A 12068-nucleotide genomic window follows, 5' to 3' on the forward strand; every position below is an offset into this window, starting at 1 on the left:
CCAGTATGGACTGAGAGCCCTCCTGATGTTAGACCCCCGGAAAATTCAGGTATCCGGGGTCCAGGGCCACGTTCACGGTCACCCCAATCACCAGGCGGATTTGAGAGCTTGCTGCAAACTGCACGAGGCTTTATTGTAATTTAACGAGCTAACCCCATGTTAGCTCGGGTCTTTCACCCACCCGCCATGGCGGATGGCTAGCAAAAGACGGCTTCTAGGGCCTCCCAAGAGATCTTATAGGGCAGCATAAGGGGAGTGTCTAGGGGTACGCACAGGCTCAGGATTGGTGTGCCTCCAGGCTTGGAGGGCTTGTCCTGTGTTGATTGGCCAACTGGTTGTTATGGCCCATAGGCCCTCCCAGGGTGGTTGCTATGCTCTCTACGTCATTGCTGTGCACTTGTCCGTAAAGCACACCCAGGGTCGTAAAGCATAGCGCCACCAGCTAACTTCTGATTGGTTCCTTGTCACGAGGCAAGCATCTGACCTCTAAGTGACCAAGGCAGGTTTATGTCAAGCACGTGTTCGGCTGTTGTGGCTGCCGAAAGGGGAGCAGGTCCTTCACTGAGATGACAAGAAGTCTCTGTCTCGTCCTTAAACTGCTGGGAAGCTAGGACTTCGCCATCCACACTCCCCCACTCAGGGTTGAATCCAGGGCTGTTCGGCTGGTTTGGATTATCAGTCCAGAATAGATGGCCTCTGTAGCATGGGTTTGCTACAGGCCGGACCCCAGCAAAAATGCTATGTACTATGTTACTTGGTCTGAAAGACAGCCCTGAGTTGAGTTTTATTCTTGGTCTGTTGATGAGACCAAGGCCTAGAGAGGCTTAGTAGTAGCTTGCACTTGTAGACTTGTAATAACTCTTATGGTTGTGGTGTGCATTAATGTCAGGGCAGGGTCATAGGGTTTGTCACCTAAGGCAAGTCTGGTCTCAGAAAGATGCTGCTGGCAGCTCTGCCAATTAATAAGCGTGCAGCCCCGGGCACATCTCTTAATGATCTGGGCGTGAATGTCTGCATGAGCAAATTAATAATTCAGAGCTGAGTCCCGGGCCCCAGGTTCTGCAAGAGAAAATTAACAGTGCGGACCCCAAGGGCTTCAAGGACTCTTCGTAGTTCAGAGCCTCTGTGGCTCCAAACTGCCCTTTAAATTCCAGAGCATCTTCTCCAGAACATCTTCTCCGAACGCCTCCCTACTCAACCCTCCATCCTCAGAGGGTTGATGAAAGAGTATTGAGCAGAGCTAGAAAAGAGTATTCCTAGAATGGCCTCATCATGCAAATCTGCATCCAAATCTCTGCCCTATGACCCGACTGTGGTTTCCAGACCACAGTTTAGGTGACATAGATCATATCTTGTGGTACTGAAGGATGTGAGGGAAAGTAAGAGCTTGGATATGGGAGAGAAGAGGCCAATGCATACTAGAAAATACGCTGGTTTGAATGAGAATGGTCCCTATAGTTTTATATATTTGAATGCTTGTGAAGGGACCAGCTCCCCATTTCGGCAGCCATAACAGTCGAACACGTGCTTGTCTGACCTTGTCTTAGTCACTAAGGTCAGATGCCTGCCCCTTTCGGCAGCCATGACAGTAACACATGCTTTTCTGACCTTGCCTTGGTCACTAGAGGTTAGGTGCCTGCCTCGAGGCCAGGAACCAATCAGAAGTTAGCTGGTGGCGCTATGCTTTACAGCTCTGGGTGTGCTTTACAGACAAGTGCACAGCAATGACTCGCAGAACTTAGCAACCACCCTGGAAGGGACTATGGGCCATAACAACCAGTTGACCAATCAACACAGGGCAAACCCTCCAAGCCTGGAGGCACACCAATCCTGAGTCTGTGTGTACCCCTAGACACTCCCCTTACGCTGCCCTACAAGATCTCTATGCAGACGCTTCCATCGGTCTTTGCTAGCCATCTGCCATGGTGGATGGGTGAAAGACCCGAGCTAACATGGGGTTAGCTCGTTAAACAACAATAAAGCCTCATGCTGTTTGTGTCAAGCTCTCGAATCTGCCTGGGGATTGGGGTGACCGTGGTCCTGGGCTGAGACCCCGGAGGCCTGAGTTTTCCGGGGGTCTAACACTTGGTCCCCAGCTGATGAACTACTTGGGAAGGTGTGGCCTTGCTGGAGGAGGTATGTCACTGGGGGGTACACTGTTGTGGAATATTAGTTTAAGATGTGTTGCATTCATTTATGTTGCATTTGTTTAACCCTATGAAGCTGTGTTACCATGCCTGTCTAAAACACCTGATTGGCTTAATAAAGAGATAAACAGGGGCTGGAGAGATGGCTCAGAAGTCAAGAGCACTGACTGCTCTTCCAGAGGTCCTGAGTTCAATTCCCAGCAACCACATGGTGGCTCACAACCATCCGTTATGAGATCTGGGGCCCTCTTCTGGTGTGCAGATATACATGGAAGCAGAATGTTGTATACATAATAAATAAATAAAATCTTTAGAAAAAAAAAAAGAGATGAACAGCCAATAGCTAGGCAGGTGGAAGACTGTGCCCCAGGAGGGGGTGGCCGCTCACGGAGGGGCCATTTGGTCAGTCACAAGTCCTAACACAGAGTCTTCATGTCTCTGCTTCTCATGTTGAAGGTAGCAATGTGTGTCTAAGGGATGCTATCAGGCTCCTACAGGACGGCAAAGCTTCGCAGGCCTCTAGTTTCACTATCACATGAGAGTTTATTAAAGCCCACGACTGCCCAAGCTTCTTCTCTCCTTCCTTCCTTCCTTCCTTCCTTCCTTCCTTCCTTCCTTCCTTCCCCTGGAGCTAAAGTTAAAGGAGGCTGTGAGCTGTCAGACGTGGGTGTTGGGAACCAAACTTGGAGCATCTGCAAGAGTGATATGCTCTCCAACCACTGAACCATCTCCACAGCCCATCTTCTCTTCTTTCTTACAGGGGACATTTTAACAAAACCATAGCCCCTGCTTCCCCAACAGCTCAACCAATGAATCAGAGAACAGTCAGCAAAGAGCCAGGCAGGCCATTGAATTACTGCTCTCCCCACACACATAGTCCATGGATCCCAAGGTACTAACCATATACAGCGTGAGTCCGTTCTGGCCCTTAACGGGCATCTGATGCAAATACTGACTCTAGACTCCACCACCACCACCTCCACCTTCCTGGGAGGAGAGAGCTGGCCGTTGGTGCTGGTGCTCCAGTGGGAGTATCTAACCAGCTAGGCCACAACCATTCACACAGCTTCCTTCATCTACCTTCTCATTCATCCTTTGTGGCTGGTGCTCTCCACACTCCTAAGACGCCATGATTGATATTGCTTACCTAACCACATCCCGGAATTTTTAGTTCCCCGGCTTATACTTCATTTATTATACATGCCGTTTTACAATTCGTATGGTTTTGCGTATCCTTTGAGGTTTAGTTGGCAATAATGTTACGTTACAATTCATATGAATCGTTAGGCTTGTACGAGCAGAAACGACTCCAGAGGCATTCTGAAGAGTGTCGCACAAACAGACGGGGCATGTTGATTACTCGTTCCTCTCCTGGACTCTCACATGACCTTACATGGTCATTGCAGATGTAATTAGGGTGAAGTTATACTGGATTAAGATGTGAAGGGACCAGCTCCCCATTTCGGCAGCCATAACAGCCTAGCACATGCTTGCCTGACTTTGCCCTGGTCACTAGGAGGTCACTAGGCGCCTGCCTTGTGGCAAGGAACCAATCAGAAGTTAGCTGGTGGCGCTATGCTTTATGGCTCTGGGTGTGCTTTATGGACAAGTGCACAGCAATGACGCACAAAGCATAGCAACCACCCTGGGAGGGCCTATGGGCCATAACAACCAGTTGGCCAATCAACACAGGGCAAGCCCTCCAAGCCTGGAGGCACACCAATCCTGAGCCTGTGCGTACCCCTAGACACTCCCCTTACACTGCCCTATAAGATCTCTATGTCATGGCTTCTCGCCGTCTTTCTTAGCCATCCGCCATGGTGGGTGGATGAAAGGCCTGAGCTAACATGGGGTTAGCTCGTTAAACAACTGCAATAAAGCCTCTTGCTGTTTGCATCAAGCTTTCGACTCTGCCTGGTGATTGGGCTCGTCAAGGTCCTGGGCCAGAACCCTGGGGGCCTGAGCCTCCAGGGGTCTTTCAGATGGACTGTTAATTCTGACTGCTGGTGGCCTTATTTGAGGAACTGAGGCCCCCACAAAGATCCTTGAAGAAGGAAGACGGTGATGCAACTTTGAGATCAGTTATGGGAGTGTTGCACCTACACGCTGAGGCCACCAAAGCCACCTGCAACTGGAAAAGTCATGGAGGAGTTCCCTCTCCAACCCTCAGAGAGAGCACAGTCCTTCCAACATCTTAATTTAGACCTTAGGCCTGGCAGACTGTGAGGACAGGGACTCTCATCCTTAGGTACTTAGTTTGTGTCAAATTGTTGCTGTGATCTTAGGAAATGGCACCCAGTCTATTTCTTTTCTTCTCTTTTCCAGACAGGGTTTCTCTGTAACTTTGGAGCCTGTTCTGGAACTCGCTCTGTAGACCAGGCTGGTCTCCAATTCAGAGATCCGCCTGCCTCTGCCTCCTGTGTGCTGGGATTAAAGGTGTGAGCCACCACTGCCTGGCATGAAAAATATCCTAATTTCTGAATAAGTGGCTCTCCATTATTATTTTGCACTGGTCCCCCGCTAATTATCACTATGTGTGTTGTCCTCACTGTGGTTATTACGTAATTACTGACGGCATCAAGAGGGCACAAAGGAGGACCCACTAAGGTAGTGTGGTCAGATCCCTTGAAGGGGGAGTCTGTCCATAGAGTAAGTTAGAAAAGCAGCCATCTGCAAAGCTGCATGTGGCTTTGTAAGCAAGTGCCTAGAAACAGGTCTCTAACCAATATGTGAAGTCATTCTATTTAAAGTCCTATTTTCATGCGCGCTTGTCATGTGCAAAATAAGTGGTACAGTAGTAAGTCATGCACATATAATGTTAAGGTATGTCGTGTATACCGGGGTCCTCTTTCACTGGCGTATATTAAAGGTGCAGGGGAAAGGGGTTTCCGTGTGACATTTCTATATGCTTAGAAGGCACGTGACATCTCTCCCCCCAAATCACCTTTCCTTTCTACATCCCCAATGGTTCTTCCTTTACCTCTGTGTCCTTTCCGCATGTCCCAGACCCCACAAATAAGGGTGACCATGGAGGACTTGTCTTTCTGAATCTGGCTTGGTGGGTGTGTGCGGAGTCTCTGTGTGGATCGTGCATCTCTGGTTTTATTTATCTGTCCACTCATTGCTGGGCTCCTAGGCTGACACCACCATTTGGCTGTTGTGACCAGCGCAGCACTAATGACGGGTGTGTGGGTATCTTGGCAGTAAACGCTTTGCTTAATTTGAGCGTGTACCCGGAAGTGGTGTAACTGGATTATATACAGAAGCTCCTTTTTACAGTTTCTGAGGAAATTTCACCCTGCTTTCCATAGCAGCTGCTCCGGTTCGCATTCCCAGCGCCGGCGTGTCTGGGTTCTCCTCTGCCTAGCCACCGTTTGATGCTTTTTGTGTCTGTAACCGCAGCCATTCAGACTGGGGTGGGAAGGGATTTCAGTGTAGTTTCTAATTTGTATTTCCTGATGGTGAAACTTAAGATCTTTTCTGGCTCTTGGAGTCATAGTGGCTTATGGGAAGGAGACTCAGAACAACACAAGGGACTAACTGAAAAGTCCTTATTTTTACCTAGAAAGTCTTTATTTTTACCTGGAAAGTCCCTATTTTTACCTGGAAAGTCCTTATTTTTACCTGGAAAGTCCTTATTTCTACCAGACAGTTTCAGAGAAAAATATGAAAACTTCAGAGTGATATTTAAGTGAGATCCCAAGCCCGGGGTCCCAGTCTGCTTTGCGAGATGATCATAAACTCCGTATGTGCAGGGTAAGCAGTCTATAACAGGAAGGTGCAGCCAGTCATCTTTCCGCTTCAGCGGCTTTCACTTGGGACTTCCCATTATTTATAGAAAAACTTAAAGTTCCTTGCATTGTGTTAGAGGTTGGGTGGGTGTTTTCAAACGTCTGTGTCTCATCCTTCCCCTTTCCCCCAACCCCCCATGGAAGCGATGGGTCTCTGTATCAAGTCACACTCTCCCTCCTCCTCCAAGGAATCTCCGGCACACCTGCAGCTGTATTTCCCCCACCCTTTAAATCTGGCCCCCAGGACACAACCCTTTCTGTGGCAGCTTGAATGAGAAATGTCCCCCATGGTCTGGGGCATTTGAACACTCAGCTCCATCTGCTGGCTCTGTTTGGGGACATTTAGGTGGTGCAGGCTTCCTGGGTAAGCATGTCACTCAGGGCAGGCTTTGAGGTTGAAACCCTCTCTCCAACACTTTGGTTCTCGCTCTCCCTGTTGGTGCTAGCATCTGAAGGTGTGAGCTCTCAGCACCCGGCTCCTACCGCCATGCCTGCCCTTTGCTGCTAAGCCTCCCTCCTATTACACCTCTGGAACCGTAAGTCAAAATAAACCATCTTCCACAAGTCCCCTTGGTCATGGTCTTTTATCACAGCAGCAGAGACGTAACTAATAAATTCTCTCAAATACTGATGGCTGCTGCGTCTCCTTTTCTCAGCCCCAGGTCACACGCAAGTTGGATGTTATGCCTTCTTGTACCTACAATATATCAGATCCACAGTTCCCCTGGGACTCTTGTTATTTTGGTGATAGGTTTGTCCTCTCCACCAGCTCACACGGCTACAGCCCATGACTTCATGTTTTCTGAGTCACCTGCCCCTGGAAACAGGGTCAACCCAAGCCTGCTATTTTGTCTGTTAGTCTTAACAAACTTAGGTGTGAAATTATGAAATATGAATCCTGTATTTTAGCAGTCACATCTCTGGGGACAAGGAACTGATAAACTGCCTGAATGAAAGATTGATTCCCAGCCAGACAGTGGTGGCACACACCTTTAATCCCAGCACTTGGGAGGCAGAGGCAGGTGGATCTCTGTGAGTTTGTGGCCAGCCTGGTCTACAAAGCTAGCTCCAGGACAGCCAAGGCTGTTACACAGAGAAACCCTGTCTCAACAAACAAACAAAAACAAAACAAAAAACTAGAGGTTCCCGCTGTTATTTTCTATCTACAACTGAGAATCATGAGCATACTTAAGTATTTGACTTCAGTATAAGCTAGGACTTCATTGTAATTATTATATATGTCTTATAATATGTATATATATACACACATATATACACATATGCATATATAAACATGCACACATATATGTGTATATATATGTTGGTTTTTTGAGACAAAATTTCTTTGTGTAGCCCTGGCTGTCCTGGAACTCACTCTGTAGAACAGGCTGAACTTGAACTCACAGAGATCCTCCTGCCTCTGTTTCCTGAATGCTGGCATTAAAGGCGTGTACCACCACCACCTGGTAGTATGTTTTTATGTAACAACAGGTGTTTATATGTTGTATTTATTTTCACAAGGAATCTGTTGCCCTTAAAAAATAGAACTGGGGCTACTGTATGTAAATTAAGGTTTTAAGAGGAAGGTCCAGACAGACTTTTTTGCATTGATAATGAAAAATTAAAAACACTTCTCAGGGCTGGAGAGATGGCTCAGAGGTTAAGAGTACTGACTGCTCTTCCAGAGGTCCTGAGTTCAATTCCCAGCAACCACATGGTGGCTCACAACCATCCGTTATGAGATCTGGTGCCCTCTTCTGATGTGCAGATATACATGGAAGCAGAATGTTGTATACATTATTAATAAAATCTTTTTTAAAAAACACTTCTCATTTAAATCAAGATGGCATTCTCTTTTGTATTGCCTTTTAGAAAAAGATTGCTTGAGATGTATTTATGTTAATGGAGTAGGTATTATAGTAAGCAGGTAAGGTCTGTATTTTTGGTATATGTCACCCAAATCTATTTTTAAATTTATTTTATGTACATGAGTGAATCGTCTGAATGTGTGCTGAGTATCACATGAGTACCTGGTGTTCTTGGAAGCCAGAAGTGGGCATTGGATCCCTTGGAACCGGAACTACAGATGGTTATGAGCTATCATGTGGGTGCTGGGAATTGAACCCTGGTCCTCTGGAGGAGCAGCCAGTGCTCTTAACCACTGAGCCGTCTCTCTAGCCCCCACGTAAATATATTATAGAGCTAAAATCTTTGGGAAGAAATGCTTCTATGTTGGTCACTTAGAAGGAGTTCATAGCAGTGCTAAATATTTTTTGCAGAGTTGTACCCCCAATATTAGAATGGTAATTTGTGTAAGGGGCCGTGAGCCCAAAACTATGCGGCTTAAAGCCCACCTTTGTAAGCCTTTTAATGACCTTTAAGTTTGCGGCTTAAAGCCAGCTCTGTGAGCCTCCTGTAACCTGTAATTAGATACGGTTTGGCCAAGCGGAACTGCTAACAGCTTCTGTTCCGAGAAAGGGTCTGGAGCTTTTCTGTTCGCTGTTCCAAGGAAGACCACTAAATGTTCCGGCTGACAAGAAGAATGTTCCAGTCCCAGCAAATACCTGATGTTCCTTCTGTTATTCCCCCCAATTCTATTGTTGCAGGGCTATTTAAGCCCACTCTAAGCCTCAGTAAATCGAGACCTTGACATTGCACAGACGGACTCTTGTCCTTTCTTTCTCTCGCCCATGACTCTTTCAGGCAGCCCCCCTTCGGAACCCTGAATGACTGGACCTGAGGGACAGGTCAAATTTGTATATAATGGTTGGATTTAGTCAGTACCTGCTATATGAATGTACTGAAATATCGCACCTAACTCCATTGTATATTCAATTAGTGTATGTTAGCTGGAATGCCTAGTGTTGTCAACTTGATGAAATCTAGGTTCATCTGGGAGATGAGCCTCTGAGCATGCCTTCTGGGGATTATCTTGATTGCCTTAGCTGGAGTGGGAAGACCTGCTTGCTGTGGGTGGCACTATTCTCTAGGCAGGGGGTGCAGGACTGTGTGAAAATGGAGCAAGCCAGCTGAGTGCAGGCATGCATGCATTAATTCATAGTACAGGCACGCATGCATTAATTCACGTACAGGCATGAATGCATTAAGTCATAGCTCTCTGCATTTTTTGTGCCCACCTGTCTTAATCTGCTATTTCATCTCCGCTGCCATGATTGTACCCCTGGAGTGTGAGCTGGGAATAGCCCTTTATCTTTCAAGTTGATTTTATTTTATTTTTTTACCACAATAGGAAAGACACTAAGGCATTAGTCAAAGAGAAAGTTAAAAGCGGTTTTAAAGTTTGATACAGTTGTGGGATTATCTTTTTATAAACTGTGTAAAAGATCTATTGCTGTTTTACCTTGCCTGCCTGAGGCACCTGATTGGTTTAATAGAGAACTGAACGGCCAACAGCTAGGCAGGAGAAAATAGGCGGGACTTCCTGGGGATGAGGGGCAGGACTTCCTGGGGGGGAGGAGAACTCTGGGAAGAAGAGAGGAGAGAGATGGGACTTACAGAGTGAAGGAGAGGTAAAAAGCCACGCGGTTGAGCGTAGATTAATAGAGAGGGGTTAATTTAGGTTGTAAGAGCTAGTTGGAGGCCAGCGTAAGCTAAGTCCAAGCTTTCATGATTAATAATAAGTCTCTGTGTCATTATTTGGGAGATGGCAGTCCTGTCGAGAAAGTCCTACTACATGATACATCTTTGAAGTTTTCTTTTTTTTTTTTTTTATTGCTTTGTTTTATGTGAGACAGTCTCATGTAGCCTAGGCTGGCCTCAGACTTGCTATATAGCCAAAGCTTGACCAGAAGTTCTGCTCCTCTTGCCTCTGCCTTCCAGATGCTGGGATGACAGGCACGGATGGAAAACAAGAGCACAACTACCTAGTTTGGATCACGTATCTTAATTTTCTGGATCCACATCTAATAATGGTTACAGCGTGGGAATCAACACCCTCTTCATTTCCTTCCCTCTTCTCAGTCCTGGGGATTGCCCCAGGGTCTCACGTGTGCTAGGCATGTATCTTCTGCTGAGCTGTGACCTGACCTGGGGTTAATACTGCAAATGGAGTCTCTGTGCAGAGATCCCCCCACACATACTTGTTTCTTTATGAAGTAGCATGAACATACGTCTCACATCTGAAGAACGTTCTAGAGCTGGGGATTTCATACTTGATAGCTGAGATAAAATTTATAGACCGTCTAGTATATAGTAAGGAAATATCTAACACGGTTATTTTTTAAAAGAGGGGAAAGTAAAGAGAAATTCTAACGAGTAGATTCTTGACATGATTTATAATTGAATTTAAGGCATAAACTACTTTGGGATACATCTGTTGGGACTTCCTCAGGACTTCTGCTGAGAAGCTAATGGAGAGCTAGATAAATGTGGAAGCCCTTGAATCAGAAGGTGAACTATTGTGGAGACGTCTGTTCTTCTGATTTTCCTTTGGATTTTGTGAATCCCACTCAAAACTGCTCAGCGGGACTGTCTTAGGGTTTCTGTCACTGTGAAGAGACACAGCACCCAAGGCAGCTCTGATAAAGGGAAACATTTAATTGTAGTTAAACACTTAATTACAAAACATTTGATTGCAGTTTCTGAGGTTTGTCCATTGCCGTCATGGCAGGGAGCATGGCAGCACTCGGGCAGACATGGTGCTGGCGAAGGAGCTGAGGGTTCTTACATCTTAATCCACAGGCAACAGTCTGTCTCACTGGGCATGGCTTGAGCATATGTGAGACCCCAAAGCCCGCCTCCACGGCGACGCTCTTCCTCCAACAAGACCACACCTACTCCAACAAGGCCACAGCCCCTAATAGTGCCACTCCCTTTGGAGGCCATTTTCTTTCAAACCCCCTCAGGGACTCTTGGTGGCAATTGACAACTTAGTTAAAAAATGTATGGGTGAATGAAAAGCATTACAAGGGTTAAGTAAATCTACAGAGCAGCTAGAGGATTTGTTACAATGTTGCAGTGACCAAGAGGGCCCCAGCTGGTCATGAACAGAGAAAAATATAAATTAATAGTTTAGAGATAGATGGGTATATACATGATTTAGACACAACACTGGCGATGTAGCTCAAACTGGCCTCCCAGTGCTAAGATTACAGGTCTATGTTACTGTGCCTGAGTGCTAATTAATATTTAATGAAGGGACTTCAGGAGTTCAGTGAGCAAAATGCTTTTCAATAGTCTGACAGCTGGAGGTTCATACAGAACCAGAGCTTTGATCCCTATGTAACATAACACAGGAAAAAATAAAAATTCAGGATGTTCATCAGCATGAACATAAAAGTTGAAACAGTAAAATTTCTTGAGGAAAAAAAAAACATTGATCATTGTAAGTTGGTATGGACAAAGACTCTTAGGAAGAGTATGAAGGCACTATAATGAAAAAAAAAGTATGAACATCGTAAAATTTAAATATCCCCATAAAAAAATTCATAGACAAAGAACAGATTGGGAGGAGACATTTGCATTACAGGAAGTTCTCTGCAAAGGAGCAGCAGAAAGGTACCAAAATTTACTGAAAGACCCACATGATCATATTGCAAAAAGATGGATACATGAGTAATAAACGCATGGAAATTTGTTCAATGTAACGTGTGTCATGCTAGTACCAATCAAAGTCATAAGATACCCACACCCACTAGAACGGATAGAAGTTAAAAAATACTGACACTCCCATATGTTAGCAAGGACTCATGAAAGGCCCGCTGCCTCTCTGTCTCCCCCCGCCTATGCTGATGCTGGGTGTTCTCTCTGGAGCAGGGCAGAGCCAGGATACCGCCAGGGGCTGGAGAGTGCAGCGCGGGCGAGCTGCCGCAGAGCCGCCCTGCTTCCCCTTTATCCTGCTGTCCCTGCCCCCGCCGGCCTCCACTTCCCCCGGCTGCCGTTTTCCCTCCCAAGCCGGTTCACCCAGGCGGGGCTGCCCTGGCACCGCGCCGGGGCTGGGGCCGAGCAGGGAAAGGGCACCCCTCGCCCCCACGCCCCCCCCCCGTTGAGAAACACTCCGTCCCAAGGTCTCCGCCCCCAAGGTCAGCCACCTGGGCGCGGAGGGAGGAATCAAGTCTGTTGTACCAGACACCAGACCTTGAGAATATGCTGATCTGGAATGGCTCTGTGC

Source organism: Cricetulus griseus, chromosome 10, assembly GCF_003668045.3.
Source record: "Cricetulus griseus strain 17A/GY chromosome 10, alternate assembly CriGri-PICRH-1.0, whole genome shotgun sequence".
In the NCBI taxonomy this organism is placed as follows: domain Eukaryota; kingdom Metazoa; phylum Chordata; class Mammalia; order Rodentia; family Cricetidae; genus Cricetulus; species Cricetulus griseus.